Below are 13,239 nucleotides of genomic sequence, written 5' to 3'. Positions count from 1 at the left end.
AATGAAATGGAAAACAACATTTTGACCCGATAAATATGTCACATTTGTAATTGTACATGTACCTCTAGACCCTGATGAATGGCAGCAAAATGAGATTGTTGCCATCGTGTTCACATTATAGGTGAACATAAGTTTTGCTCAGTTACCGTTTCAGCATTGTTTCAAAATCTTATTGAGCATTTCTCAGGGATCATTCAGACAAAAGCTTCTTGTGGAATCTTCCATACTATTGTATTAGGTAATTTGTCTTGGTCAATTAAGTCTCAACTTGGGGTTAAATTATCCAGACTTTAATAAGAGGGCAAAGTCTAATTTTTCTAATCCCCAAGACTTTATTTTCAGAATAAAAGCCATTTAACATTGTCACTGTTATTCAGGGGCTGTTCAGGTCAACATGACCTGCATCAGTCTGAAACATTTGAGGAATCGTGTGGTTTTCCTATGTCATGACAGGTGGGGGTGACAGGCTGAATCCCTGAGTAGTGCTGGCTGGAAACCCAGGTCCACAGTGACCATTCAAAGATAAAGCCCAGGAACGTGTCTGTAACAGACACAGACTATCCTGCGACATGGAAATAAGGACCCAGTCATTATTCTCCTCGCAAACAGCATCTCCTTTGGAATTATAGACTCAGGGATCTGAATAAACATACATCAGTGAGAGGAGGAGGTTCTTACACCAAACAGTCAAGAACCAGGCAAATCTCGCTTTGAAGAGAAAGAGTCAACCTGGGAAATAATATTTTAGGAACACTCTCAAAAATCATATAAAATCATGCTTTTTTCATTATGTTTCCTCATAAAAAGTGGATGTTTTCCTCATAAATTCTTTGATTAGCCTGTCATGTATATAATACATATATACACATGTGTCTGTGCATACGTACATGTAGGCATGTACATGGCATGATCGCCATATATAGATGGAGAGACAGGGCAGAGAGAGACAGAGACAGAGAGAAACATAGAATTATAAAATAATATGCACTAGATTTAAACAGTTTCAGATATTTCATTTTAGTGCCTGAGACATAACATTCTTATGCCTTTTCTTACTGCCTGAAATGGGACTATGAGCTCTCTGCACAGCAGACATAACATCTTTTTTCCTCAGTCAAGTCCTGTTTCTTAAGTGCTCTTTGAAATGTAATTCACAAGGTACCTGGAAAAGATCCAATCTAACTGACTCTAACACCTGACTCTAAGGTCCATAAGCAGTCAACCCGGGAAGAGCTGGCACATGGCAGCTCTTGCACCAGTTCAACTCCGTGCTGTTACTGGCAGAAAACATGAGTGATCAGGACAAATGGGGAGGGAGCTGTCCTCCCATCTGAACCATCTGGGGAGGCTCTGAGGCAGACAGCCATCCCTCCTGGTACTGACCCTGGACACATATATCTGCACTCACAGTCCTGATGCTTTCTTAGAGCAGCCACCCATGGGCAGTGTGTTCTTGCAATCAATTCAGACTTTCATGGTGAGATTCTGCCACCTGCTACTCCAAGAACTATAGATACTATGTATCCATTTCATTCTAAACACAGGAGAACTTGATTTCCCTTAGGTCAAAACTGTGCCCACTCCCCCACCTCTGGCTCTTTCCCCTCTGCTGCCCCCACCAGGGGATTTCCACGCTGTCCTCCTAGGGAGGACCTACCCTGGCCAGTCTGACGTAAAAGGGCAGCTCTAGTCTGGCTTGAACTGATCAGGGCTCATCTCTTCACAGCTGACCATGAGGTTCCCTGCTCAGCTCCTGGGACTCCCCCTGCTCTGGGTCCCAGGTGAGGATGGAGGGGAGATGAGAAGAGGAAGGGGTCTGTGGGGGCAGCACTGCTTGTCATGTGTGTTTGCCCACATGTATGTGCATATCTCTCACCCTCTGCCAAGGGCAGGAGAGGTTTAGCAAAGTGATAATTAGGAAAAATCCAGAAGAAGCAGGTTCCCATCCTCGGCTAGAGATGGAGCCAAAGGAGGTGAGGAAAAGTGGACAAGACATCTGGGGACCTCTTTTTATGTTGTAAACTTGGATGGTTGGAATTGGAAATTTTGTATAATAATCAACATGCAAAAAAGAGTTTAGTGTGAAGAAAAAGCAAATAGAAAAATCTGATAATTACTCATGGGGTTTATGCCAATATACTCTTCTATATTTTCAGGATCCAGTAGGGCCATCGTGCTGACCCAGACTCCACTCTCGCTGTCAGTCAGCCCTGCAGAGCCCACCTCCATCTCCTGCAGGTCCACTCAGAGCCTCTGAGGTAATTATGGAAAAAATTATTTGAATTGGTACCAGCAGAAACCAGGCCAGTCTCCAAAGTTCTTGATCTATTGGGCTACCAACAGGGCCTTTGGGGTCCCAGACAGGTTCAGTGGCAGTAGGTCAGGGACTGATTTCACCCTGAAAATCATCAGGCTGGAGGCCGAGGAGTTTATTACTGTTTGCAAGCTCTAGAAGCTCCTCCCACAGTGATACTGCCCTGAACACAAACCTCCCTGCCTGGGGGCCCAGTTGCCCAAGGTACAGCTTCTCTGGGGAACTGGGAGCTGATGCTCTGAGTCCATGTGAAAGGCAGCTGTGGGAGGGCTCAGGGGGTATATGGCAGCTGAGAGCTCTGGGCCATGAGCATCTGGGATGCAGCTCAGGTTCCTCTATTATAGCCGCATCAGCTACACAGCCTCATCCTGGCAGAAGCAGCAGGGACACTTAGTGGGTCCTGTGTCCTGTAGCAACCAGGGATGTGACAGGAGGCTGAGGGAAGTGGAAACGCAATCCTCCCCGTTCCTACATTGGACAGTTAAATGCACCCAATGTAATAACCAATAAATGACACTAATGTGTGGCAAGAAAAGTTTAACCATATTACAAATGAACCATGAGTGGCACATAATTCTCAATGTAACATTTGGTAACATTGGTGAATTGATACTTTTCCCATCTATCAGTTTCTTCCTTCCTTAATCTGTACAGATCCACTTTCTTTAACATACTTGAGAAAGTATTCCACACGTGCTATCCTCAGGGTGACTCGGCATGAGAATTATTTGTTAGAGACTTTAACTTTTGTTTATTAATATAGGTTGTTTACAATGTACAACAAATACAAGGTTTCAATGCCAGAGCCTATGATTTGCCTTAATTACATGTTTTTTAGCAAAAGGGAGGTTCTTTCAGTTTTTAAAATGGGTCTTAAAAATAAACTACAATCATGAATAAAGGAGAAAATAAAGTTTACTCCATTTACCCCAGGATAATCTAGAATGATAGGAGACTTGTAAAAACTCCCTGATGGGAAGCAAATGAGGACCATCTAACTTAATAGTGTTGTAGGTCTGACACATGTGGTGGCATATTGTCATAAGGGAAAGTTTCAAACAATAAATAAATGCATTTTAATGCAAAATGATCATTAAATGAAAATAAATGAAATAATATATTTTAGTGGAAAATGTAAAGAGCGTATAAATTCCTGCATTGAATAAATTCTGTAAATATACCAGTTATACTACTGTTCCAAAGTGACGTATGATTGAATAATGTGCCCTGTCATTTATATGCCATGATAGAGCATTATAGATGGAAAAAGAAGCACTGAAGGAATGAAACACCTGATCTATTTTTTCTGCTTAAGAATATAAAATACTTTAGAAATGAGAAAAAGAAGTTTTATGGCAAATGAAATGAACGCTTCAATGTGTCAATTCCATTAGGTCTGAAGTTGTGTTGAGAATATCCATAGGAATAAGCAGACTGGAGCCCTCAAATTGTGAAACCTAAGGCACTTATTCAATTATTTGCTAACACTAATGCCTTGTTGAAATGCAGAGTTTCTGGAAGGCCCTGGGAGAAGGCAAGTGAAGGTGGGAAAACTGGGGACTGAATGATGCTGTGGTCATCTGAGACCAAAGTGAGTGACTATCTAGTGACCTGGAGCTTCCTCTTTGGGTGAGAGGAGACATAAACCAAAGGTACAGGAGCATCAGCAGGCCAGCTCCTGGTGAAGAAAACTGGAGCTACAGAACAATGGACATGCATACGATATATAATACATGTGTATGTAAATAAAAATACAAATATGCATGTGTTCTGCATGAGGGAGAAGGTAATCCTCCCCTTCGGGACAGCAGGATGGCCCTTGAGGGCACTATGTGAAGTGAGTGATGTCAGACAGCCAAGGAAAACACTGTCAGATATCACTTCTATGTGGAACCCAAAACAGCCCAGCTCTTGAGAACAGATGAGAATGGGGGGGACCAGAAGCTGGGCTGGGGCCTATGGGGTCCTGTTGATTAAGGGCAAAAGCCTGGACCTTGTAGACTCAAAATTCTGGGGAGGGAATGCCCAGCAGAGGGGTCATAGTCAACAGTACTGGCTTAGGAGGTTCGCAGCTGCCAAGAGACCAGATCTTCATTGTTTCCTCCACAAAACGGAAATGATAACTACGTCATGGGATAGAGGAGTCTGGTTATGCTACAGTGACAACCATATTGGGACATATAACTCTATCAAATGAAATGTTTGGCACCTTAAACTCGACAATTATGATATGTCAATTCCTTCAGCTCCCCCCTTGCCAACATGCAGTCGGTTCTCAATCCATAACAGAGAGATGTTTCAAAATGGGTCATGTTTCCCCTTTGCTCAAAACTTGCACTAGATTCCACTTCACACAGAGCAAAAGCCCAAGTCCTCGCAGTGCCCATGAGACTGCACCTGATCTGGACACTCCCTGGCATGCCCTGACCCCTCTGCTCGGCACCAGCCTCTGACTCCCTGGCACCCAGCCTCCCTGGTGTCCTGGCTCTGCCTGGAAGGAGCCACACCATCTGGACATCCCAGCTTTGCTCCTGATGGTCTGTCTCTCAGCAGGCAGAGCTTGTCTGCAGATGCCCAGTGGGGTGACTCTCAGCCCATCAAGTCAGCTCCAAGGTCCTCTGTTCAGTCCCTTCAGTCTATTCAACTAAACCCAGAGACTGGGCAGTCGATAAACTCCAGTCATTTACTTCTCAGGATTGTTGGAGGCTGTAGTTTGTGGATCATTCTGACAGTGAGTGTGGTTGGTGAGGGGCACCGTTCCTATCCTCATATGGAGGAAGGGACCAGGGACCCCTAGAGGTGTCTTTTTAAGAGCATGAATCCCAATGCAAAGGAGGGCCCCAAGGGAGGGACCTAAGCACCTCCCTCTATAACATCTCTACCTTGAGTCGTTGAATTTCAGTGTATGGCAGAATTGGCACAACATTGGAATCCAAACATCCTTTAATAAAAATAATTCTTAATCTGTCAGTAAAGACTTTCAACACCAAAATTAAAAAAAGAAATTCAGTGTATGAGTTTTGGGGGTACCCAAGCACACGGGCTCTGGCACCTGCTCTGTGGTCATGCCATCCTGCATTCATAGCACACTCTGCTCCACACTCTTGTTCCAGGGAGTCCTCATCTTCCAATGTACTAGAAAACATACTGCTTCATGATGTTCACACTTCTAGTCTGACTCCCTCTCACTGAACTGAAACTCCACAGGGTGAAGGACCTTTCCTTTGTCAGTTGTCTGCACTGATGTATCTCTGTGCAATTGAAGAGAACATAGTGAAAATTGCTGCTAAATGCACATGGTTGTATGAGTGTTGTTCATTCTAATTAGGAAAGAAAATAACTACACACAAGGTCAAATTAAGATACAGTTGTGGCATTAAATTGTGTTCTGCTACCACCCTATAGTAAGTGGACAAGGGGATGAAGGGCTAAGGAAGAGATCCCAGATCTGACAGCAGGAACCTGGTATGTCCAGAATCAGCCGGAGTGAAGACCAGAAGTGAAAGAAACCCACACAACACCCCCTTTTATGTGGCAGGTGCAGGCACCACTTGACTGCCTTCTTCCTCCCAGGGGGAAATGTGTGATTACAAGCTACAGGGGGAGTAAGGCAGTTTGGCTCCTTAGGTACCTGGGAAACCAGTGAATAGCAGGCCCCTCACTGCCCCTTGGATCATCCATCACTAGCGGTGACCTGAGCAGGTACCTAGGAGGCCAGTCATGTGCACAGGGTGTTGGTGGGGCAGGGGATGGACAGAGAGCAGAGAACAGCCACCTTGAGGAGCCTGACCACACAATCCACCCTTGCCTGCCCAGAAAGACCCTTGCAATCTTGGTCTGCCCTTCTTCTGTGACTCCACTGAGGTCAGATGTGCAGGTGGCATGGAAACCAGTTACCACAAATGCAGTAGAGACAGAAGGGAAGGCCACCCCTGGTTTCCCAAACCCAGAGCCACCCCTGTGGGTGGGAGGAAACTTCTGGTTAATTTTCCAGTACTCTGCTCCTGTAATCTGTTACTTTTTACACTGGACATTAGAGCGTTAAGAGACCTCCCAGAGACCCCTCAGTGCCAAGTCTCTTTGTCCTCATTACCAGTTTCAGGACAAACACCCAAATGGCTCATGTCCTTCTTGGGCTGTTGGTTTAGTGACATGAGCAGCCCTGAGTAGCTAAGGGAAAGATTTCTCTCCCAGGTCCATAGAACCATGACTGTGCCCATAACCTGAGCATGCCTTCTTGGAGAACAAAGATATTTGCAACTGAGAGATCAAGTTCAAGGACAGTAAGAAAGGTTTTGCAAGGGTGATATTCATATGAGGTACTCCTATTTCTGCATTTTGCATCTTGAAGCTTTGTATTCCAGTAATAATAAAAATGGTACCAAAAAACAGCTAGTTAGTATCAACTCTGACTGTAACCAATTCTCTAAGAGGATATTCCAGTGTTCAGGCTGGTTGTATCTGGTGGAGGTAAACTCTATGCACAATGTAAGCAGAGAATCAAGGCTTCTCTGGAGCAAGAGGATGCCTATAGCCTGGGGGCAGCATTTCAGGGAGCTCTGGAAAAGCACTCCTGGATGGAGAGGAAATGTCAGTAGACATGTGATATTGGTGATGGGGGGAGGAACATGCAACCGTGCACACGTGTTTAGAGAAGGTTGCTGCTGGTCTTATGACGGTTTATGCTAATCACAAGGAGCAGACGTTACCATGAAGGATTTAAGTGCCTTTCTAGATATGAGGAGATGCAAAAACCGGGCTCATAAAAATTTCTCCTCTAAATATCCACTATCTGAAGACCTGTTCTGGTAGATTTCCCAGAGCGCAGAGTGGCTCACTCCTGATCTCCACTCAGAGCACGGTTCAGGGGGATTCAGGGTCGGCAGCTGCAGTGACTCATGATTCAGTCCATGGAGAGGCAGATGGCAAGTGCCCATCTCCAGTTCACCGATTGTAGAAAAGGACCAATGAATTCTCTCCCGTCCCTGTTGTTGAGATACCATGATGCCGAATAGGGGTTTTGTGAGCACAGGTGTGGGTGCTGGCAGAACATGGCAGATAAGAGAGGCAAGTGGACCCAGACAAGGAGCCCAGGGCAGTGACCACAAATGACTCTCCCTTCCTGATGCAGGGAGTGCATGTCCTAAAGGTGGCCAGATGGTGCCCCAGGTTCTGAAGCCAGGGTGACAGTTTAGGGACCAGATGAGTCTCTGCCTTTGTCCTGTGGAGCAATTCCCTGAGGGAAAAGCCATACAGGTTGAGGTGAGGGCACATCCAGGCTGTGGAGCTCCTTCCTGGCCACTTGGGCCAGGTGATGCATGACCTCATTGAACAAGCACTGGGGTGTTCAGGAAACTGACATCCACAGAGCTGGTCACCTTGGCTCTCTGATCACTGAGCGCTTCCAGCCAAGGAGACATCAGTGACTGACCATGTTCATAGAGCACAGAGGTCCTTACACTAAGCCCAGTCCCAGAGATCCACCCCATACAATCAGCTTGGGATTCTTCAGCACCAATCGCCCAGGTTTTCCAGTCTCCTGAGCCTTTCACCAAACCATTACCCACTGCCCTTGAGTCAGTGAAGATCTCTGACTCAGGTTGTCTCACTGTGTGTTAAAGTGGGTTGGACACAGGACTCCATGTCCTGCCACTGAAAATACTTTCCTCTCAGGTGTACTAGATCCACTACTCTTAAAAGGGATTTAAGGCCTTGAACATCTACTTTGAAGGGATGGTAACATATCCTACATGAATTAAAGTTTCATTACTTTCTCTCCAGGTCACGAGGCTATGGAGCATCCACAGGACTCTAGAGATGGAGGAGCAGGAAAAGGCAGCCTTGCAGCAAGGTTAGATTCCATGTGATTCTGAGTAGCCTCTGTATGTGCCTCAGGACATCTGGGCCTTGGGAACTTCATCAAGGTCCAGCCTGTGTGTCCCCTTATACCCAATGACAAAGGCTGCTGTGCATGCATAGAGTTATGTCCTGGTGCCTCACATGCCATTCAGCTCATAACAGCAGCTCAGGTCACATGCCCAGCTCATGACACCTAGACAGCATGTAGTCTCTGCTAGGGGTTAATGACAACCCGGGAGCACTGTGTGTCTTCTGCTGAGCAGTTACCCTGTTCTTGCTCCAATACCCCTGGTGGTCTGTCTCCATGGGGCTTTCTGTAGCCTCCATGCACTCTCCCCACCTGGGACAGGAACTTGAAAGGTCATTTTACACCTAGGACATATGTTCAAATGCAGGTGGACTCACTGCAGAGTCCCTTTCTCTTCTGGAACTCATGCTAAAGGGCCTCCTTCCAGATCAGTTAATACATGATTCAGAATAACCCACTCTAAAATGTGTATATATTGACTTCCAAATCTGCATAGAAATGTGTGCTGTAATTATGTTAAATTATGTCTTCAGTTTGGAGATTATTGTATCATTCCTCAGACCAGATGAATTCCAGAATAATTTTCCAGCACCATGCTAGAAACCGTTGCTAAAAATAGATATTTTGGGCCTCTATATTCAGCCACTGAACACAAGGTTTCAAGGGGAATTTGAATTTGAATTATGCAAGCTCTAGTAATGATTTTTTAAATCAAGAACAATGTTAAGCAATATATATTTTAAAATGTTCTGTAACTTTCTCCTCACCTCTTCTCTTCAGGGCTCTAATTATACATAATGTTGGAAGCTGTTCCACGGCTCATTAGTGGATGTTAATTTTTTTGTTTTTCTTTGAAAGGCTGCACCCAGGGCACATGGAGGACCCCAGACTAGGGGTCTAATCAAAGCCATAGCTGCCAGCCTACACAACAGCCACAGCAACATCAGATCTGAGCCGTGTCTGCAACCTACATAGCAGCTCACAAGCAATGCCAATCTTTAGTCCACTGAGCAAGACCAGGGATCCAACCTGCATCCTCATGGATGCTAGTCAGTTTTGTTAACTTATTACCCATGACCAGAACTCTGAATGTTCATTTTTTTAATATTTTTATCACCATTTTTGATATTGCCTATTTTCTCCAATCTGTGACATTAATCTATACTTCTGCAATAATTAAATTTTTGGCAGCACCCGAGGCAAATGAAGTTCCCAGACCATGGACTGAATGTGCAGCAATGACCTGAGAAACTGTAGTGACAACACTGGATCATTACCCCTCTGTTGCCCAAGAGAACTCCAGCATCATCTATGATCTTCATCTGAAGCTCTTAACTCTATGGAGTCCTGCTTGTATACACTTTGTGTGAAAAGAGCAAACAGCATTGAGTGTGGGGCTACTTTGCTCCATTCCTGAGGCAAAGCCATTCAGAACACCCAGCCTGTGCCCATAAATGATGCGGGGTCTGCTTTGGCTGGTGGAGCCCCAGATAACCCTAGTCTGTGTGAGCACGGAATGCTGTGAATTTTCCTGTCAGACTTTCAGACAGACATTTCCCCAACCCTGCTAGGCTCTTCCCACATGTGCACTGCTCAGTCCAGCAGGAATCCGGAGGGAAATTATGCAGATATCCTGGTTCTGTGTTTGGGCAAAGAATGCGTCACACCAAGGACATCAGATTATCAGATTGCAGAGGAATGGTCTTGAGCCTCAATTAGAACTCCAGATACACAATGCAGGGAGTTTATTAAATTCTCTGAAGTTTTTGAAATGCATCATCCCTGATATTCCTGCTCTTCGAAGGAGATGGAGCAAGATGATGGGGAACTTTAAGGGAGGAAAACAAATCCTCTCCTTACAGGACAGTGTGCTGGGTCCATCCTATGGTCTCCAGGGAGAAGCGTGTTTTCTGCAGCACATGTGTGCTGCCTGCTCTGACCTGAGTCCCCAGGGCACAGCCCCTGGGTTTTCACGGGGACCAGCCCCCCCTACAGCTGTGCCCAGCCCTTCCCTCCCCCTGCTGATTTGCATGTTCCCAGAGCACAGCCCACCACCCTGGACACTTACTAAGAGTCTGGGCCCACCCTGGGCAGGAGGCAGTAGTGCTCAGGAACCAGCATGGACATGAGGGCCCCCATGCACCTCCTTGGCCTCCTGCTGCTCTGGTTCCAAGGTGAGGAGGGAGACCCCCTGAATGACTCCCACTGCTGACTCCTGCCCCTCATCCCTGCTCACTCTGGGACCCCTGAGTGTCTCTGTGTGTCTGGGACATGGGAGCATCCCCTCAGCCACTGTGCTCAGTACCTCTGGGCTCTTCAAGGCTTGATAACAAGAATATGTGTGGTTTTTGTTTCCCCTCTCAGGTGCCAGTTGTGCCATCCGGGTGACCCAGTCTCCAGCCTCCCTGGGTGCATCTCTCAGAGACACAGTCTCCATCACTTGCCGGGCCAGTCAGAGTGTTAGCAGCGAATTAGCCTGGTATCAACAACAACCAGGGAAGGCTCCTAAACTCTTGATCCATGCTGCATCCACTTTGCAAAGTGGGGTCCCTTCCCAGTTCAGGGGCAGTGGATCTGGCACCGATTTCACCCTCACCATCAGTGGCCTGCAGACTGAAGATGTTAGAACTTATTACTGTCAGCAGTAATACAGTGCACCTCCCACAGAGTTACAAGCCAGCACAACCCCCCCCCAGGGAAGCAGACGTGTGAAGCTGGGCTGCCCCAGCTGCTCATGGTGCCTACATCTGCTGAGAGCATTTCTCAGACCACCTTATGAAGGTCACTGCAAGTTTTGGTAGAAGGGACAGGAACCCTCTTAGATGCCCTAACTTTCTCTCCCCTTCTTCAGACCCTGCAGCACAGATGTGACAATGCCTCTCCTGAGAAATAAATTCATAAATGATTACCTTTGAGTCATCTTGTTTGTGATGTCTTGGTCCACTTAGCAGGTGAAAATATTCTTGATAGTCCAAGAAGGACTTTCTTAAGAGATATCAATTTTTTAGAGAAATCTTTGTTGTACAGTGTGCGCAGATTTCATCTAGATACTGTTTTCAAGTTTGGGGGAAAACCATGGCAAGACCCTCCACTGAAGAAGCCACCAGCTTGTCTCCACAGGGGCTGTACCACGTTGCATTCCCACAAGCAATGAATAAGAGTTTCTGTTGTTCCACATCCTTGCAGCATTGAGTGTGGTCACTGTTTTGGATTTAGGCCATGCTGAAAAGTGTGCAGTGGTATCTATTTTTTTTTAAATATTCATTTCCTGATGACATAGGATGTGGAACATCTCTTCCTGTGCTTACTTATCACTTGTCTGTCTCTTGGGTGAACTGTCCAGAATGTTCTTTGGCTCAGTTGTGGGCAGGTTGTTTATTCCCATGTTCTTCGGTTTTTACAAGGTTTGTTTTGTGAGTGTGTCTGTGTGTTTTGGATTATCAGTCTTTTATCCCTTGGGTATTTTGTGATTTGTCTCTGTTGGTGTTTCTTGTCAGGTCTTATTTTAAAACAGTGAAGAAAAGTTTAAACTACTTGGGGGTAAGTTCATCTGGGAAGCACAGCCTAGAAATGAGGTCTTCTCTGCTCTCCCCCAGAAGCCAGAGCATATCTGACTGCAGGTGCTGGCTGCCTACACTTCTGCATACTCTGCTCACCCAGAATAATGTCTGCTTTTGCCTCCATTTACTGTAGCAGACAGCAGTGGATCAGACTCACTGGGGGACTGTGGATGACAATGACCTGTTCCAACCTGAGGAAGGCAGTGACTGTTCCCTGTATTTGCAGTTGCCTTACTTGCTGGCCAGAAATATCTCTGGAGTTTTTCTTAGGGCTTTATCCAGGAGATTCCACATAATAAAGCATTTGGCCCCCACATGGAGTACAAGTAGAGGCCATAGGAGAACTTTGTAAAAAACAATAAACAATATTGCTAAAAATTTGCAACCCATTAAGAAACAAATTCTAAGAAATATCTATCACTTCCTGAAACTGAAAAACATTAGGAAACTAGCACATCAGGATATGAGCAGAAAATTCTTCGACATAGTCCTTAAAAATATTTCCACAAAAGAATAATGGGGTCAGACAGTGTAATAGATAAACACTAGCTTATATAAAATAAATGCCTTTTCTGAATTATACACACTGTGAGAAAATACAAGAGCAGCACATGCTTCTTAATTTGTTCTGTGAACCTCAACTGCAAAACCAAAGACAGAGCAAAGTAGAAAAAGTATGCTCCCCTCTGCCTTTGAACATAGGTGTAGACATTTGAGAGAAAATACGGGCAAACCAAAACTGGAAATATATAAATGAGATAATACACTATGAAAATTGGCTTTTATTTAAAAACTCAAGTTGGGTTTTATAAAATGGTTATGTAATTTCCCAAATTGAAAGATGAAGGGCAAAAAAAAAAATGATTCCCTCAATAGACACATTACAAAGTATAGAGTAGTGAGTTCCCATCATGGCTCAGTGAAAACAAAACTGACTGCTATCCATGAGGATGCATGTTCAATCCCTGGCCTAGCTCAGTGGGTAAAGGATTGATTATTGTCGTGATGTCACAGATGCAGCTCAGAACCGAGTTGCCATGGCTGTGGTATAAGTCAGCCGCTGTAGCTCCAATTTGACCCCTAGCCTGGGAACTTCCATATGCTGTGGGTGCAGACCTAAAAATAAAAAAAAATTATAGAGTAAAATTCAGTATCTGCTAGTGATAAAAATACTGAGAAAGGGAGGAATAAGAAGCAATGCATACCTTAATAAAGGATCTGGAAAATAATACACTAACCATCACGCCACTCAAGGGATGGAAAAAAAATTTTTTTAGGCTTGCCTTGGTCATATAGGCATAAGTTCCCATAGAAGAACAAGAGCTGTGTAAATCAGAATTCATAAAAAAAATCCTCAGTAGACCATAAAAAATGGACAATAAAGTAAAGGAAATTACTCACAGCACAACCTTACAGAAACACTAGAAGCAGAGGATACTCTGACCTCATGCTCTATGTCAATGGAGAAAAGAATAACC

General features: G+C 45.0%; 1 long non-coding RNA gene across 1 annotated transcript; it reads left to right on the top strand.

Annotated features, from left to right (window-relative positions):
- The first annotated feature begins 10,322 nt into the window (after window positions 1-10,322).
- On the top strand, window positions 10,323-11,114 carry LOC110258694 (uncharacterized). The gene is made up of 2 exons (XR_014842597.1): window positions 10,323-10,375; window positions 10,566-11,114. It is a non-coding gene; the product is annotated as an uncharacterized LOC110258694 (long non-coding RNA).
- Window positions 11,115-13,239: the final 2,125 nt, after the last annotated feature.

This window comes from Sus scrofa, chromosome 3 (genome assembly GCF_054392235.1).
Source record: "Sus scrofa isolate SSC_HxYL_T2T_F1_AM1 chromosome 3, Sscrofa_HxYL_maternal_Yorkshire_Landrace_v2.0, whole genome shotgun sequence".
NCBI classification, from domain to species: Eukaryota; Metazoa; Chordata; class Mammalia; order Artiodactyla; family Suidae; genus Sus; species Sus scrofa.
The sequence above is the reverse complement of the archived record's forward strand: the minus strand, read 5'-3'. Positions and strand labels throughout refer to the sequence as shown.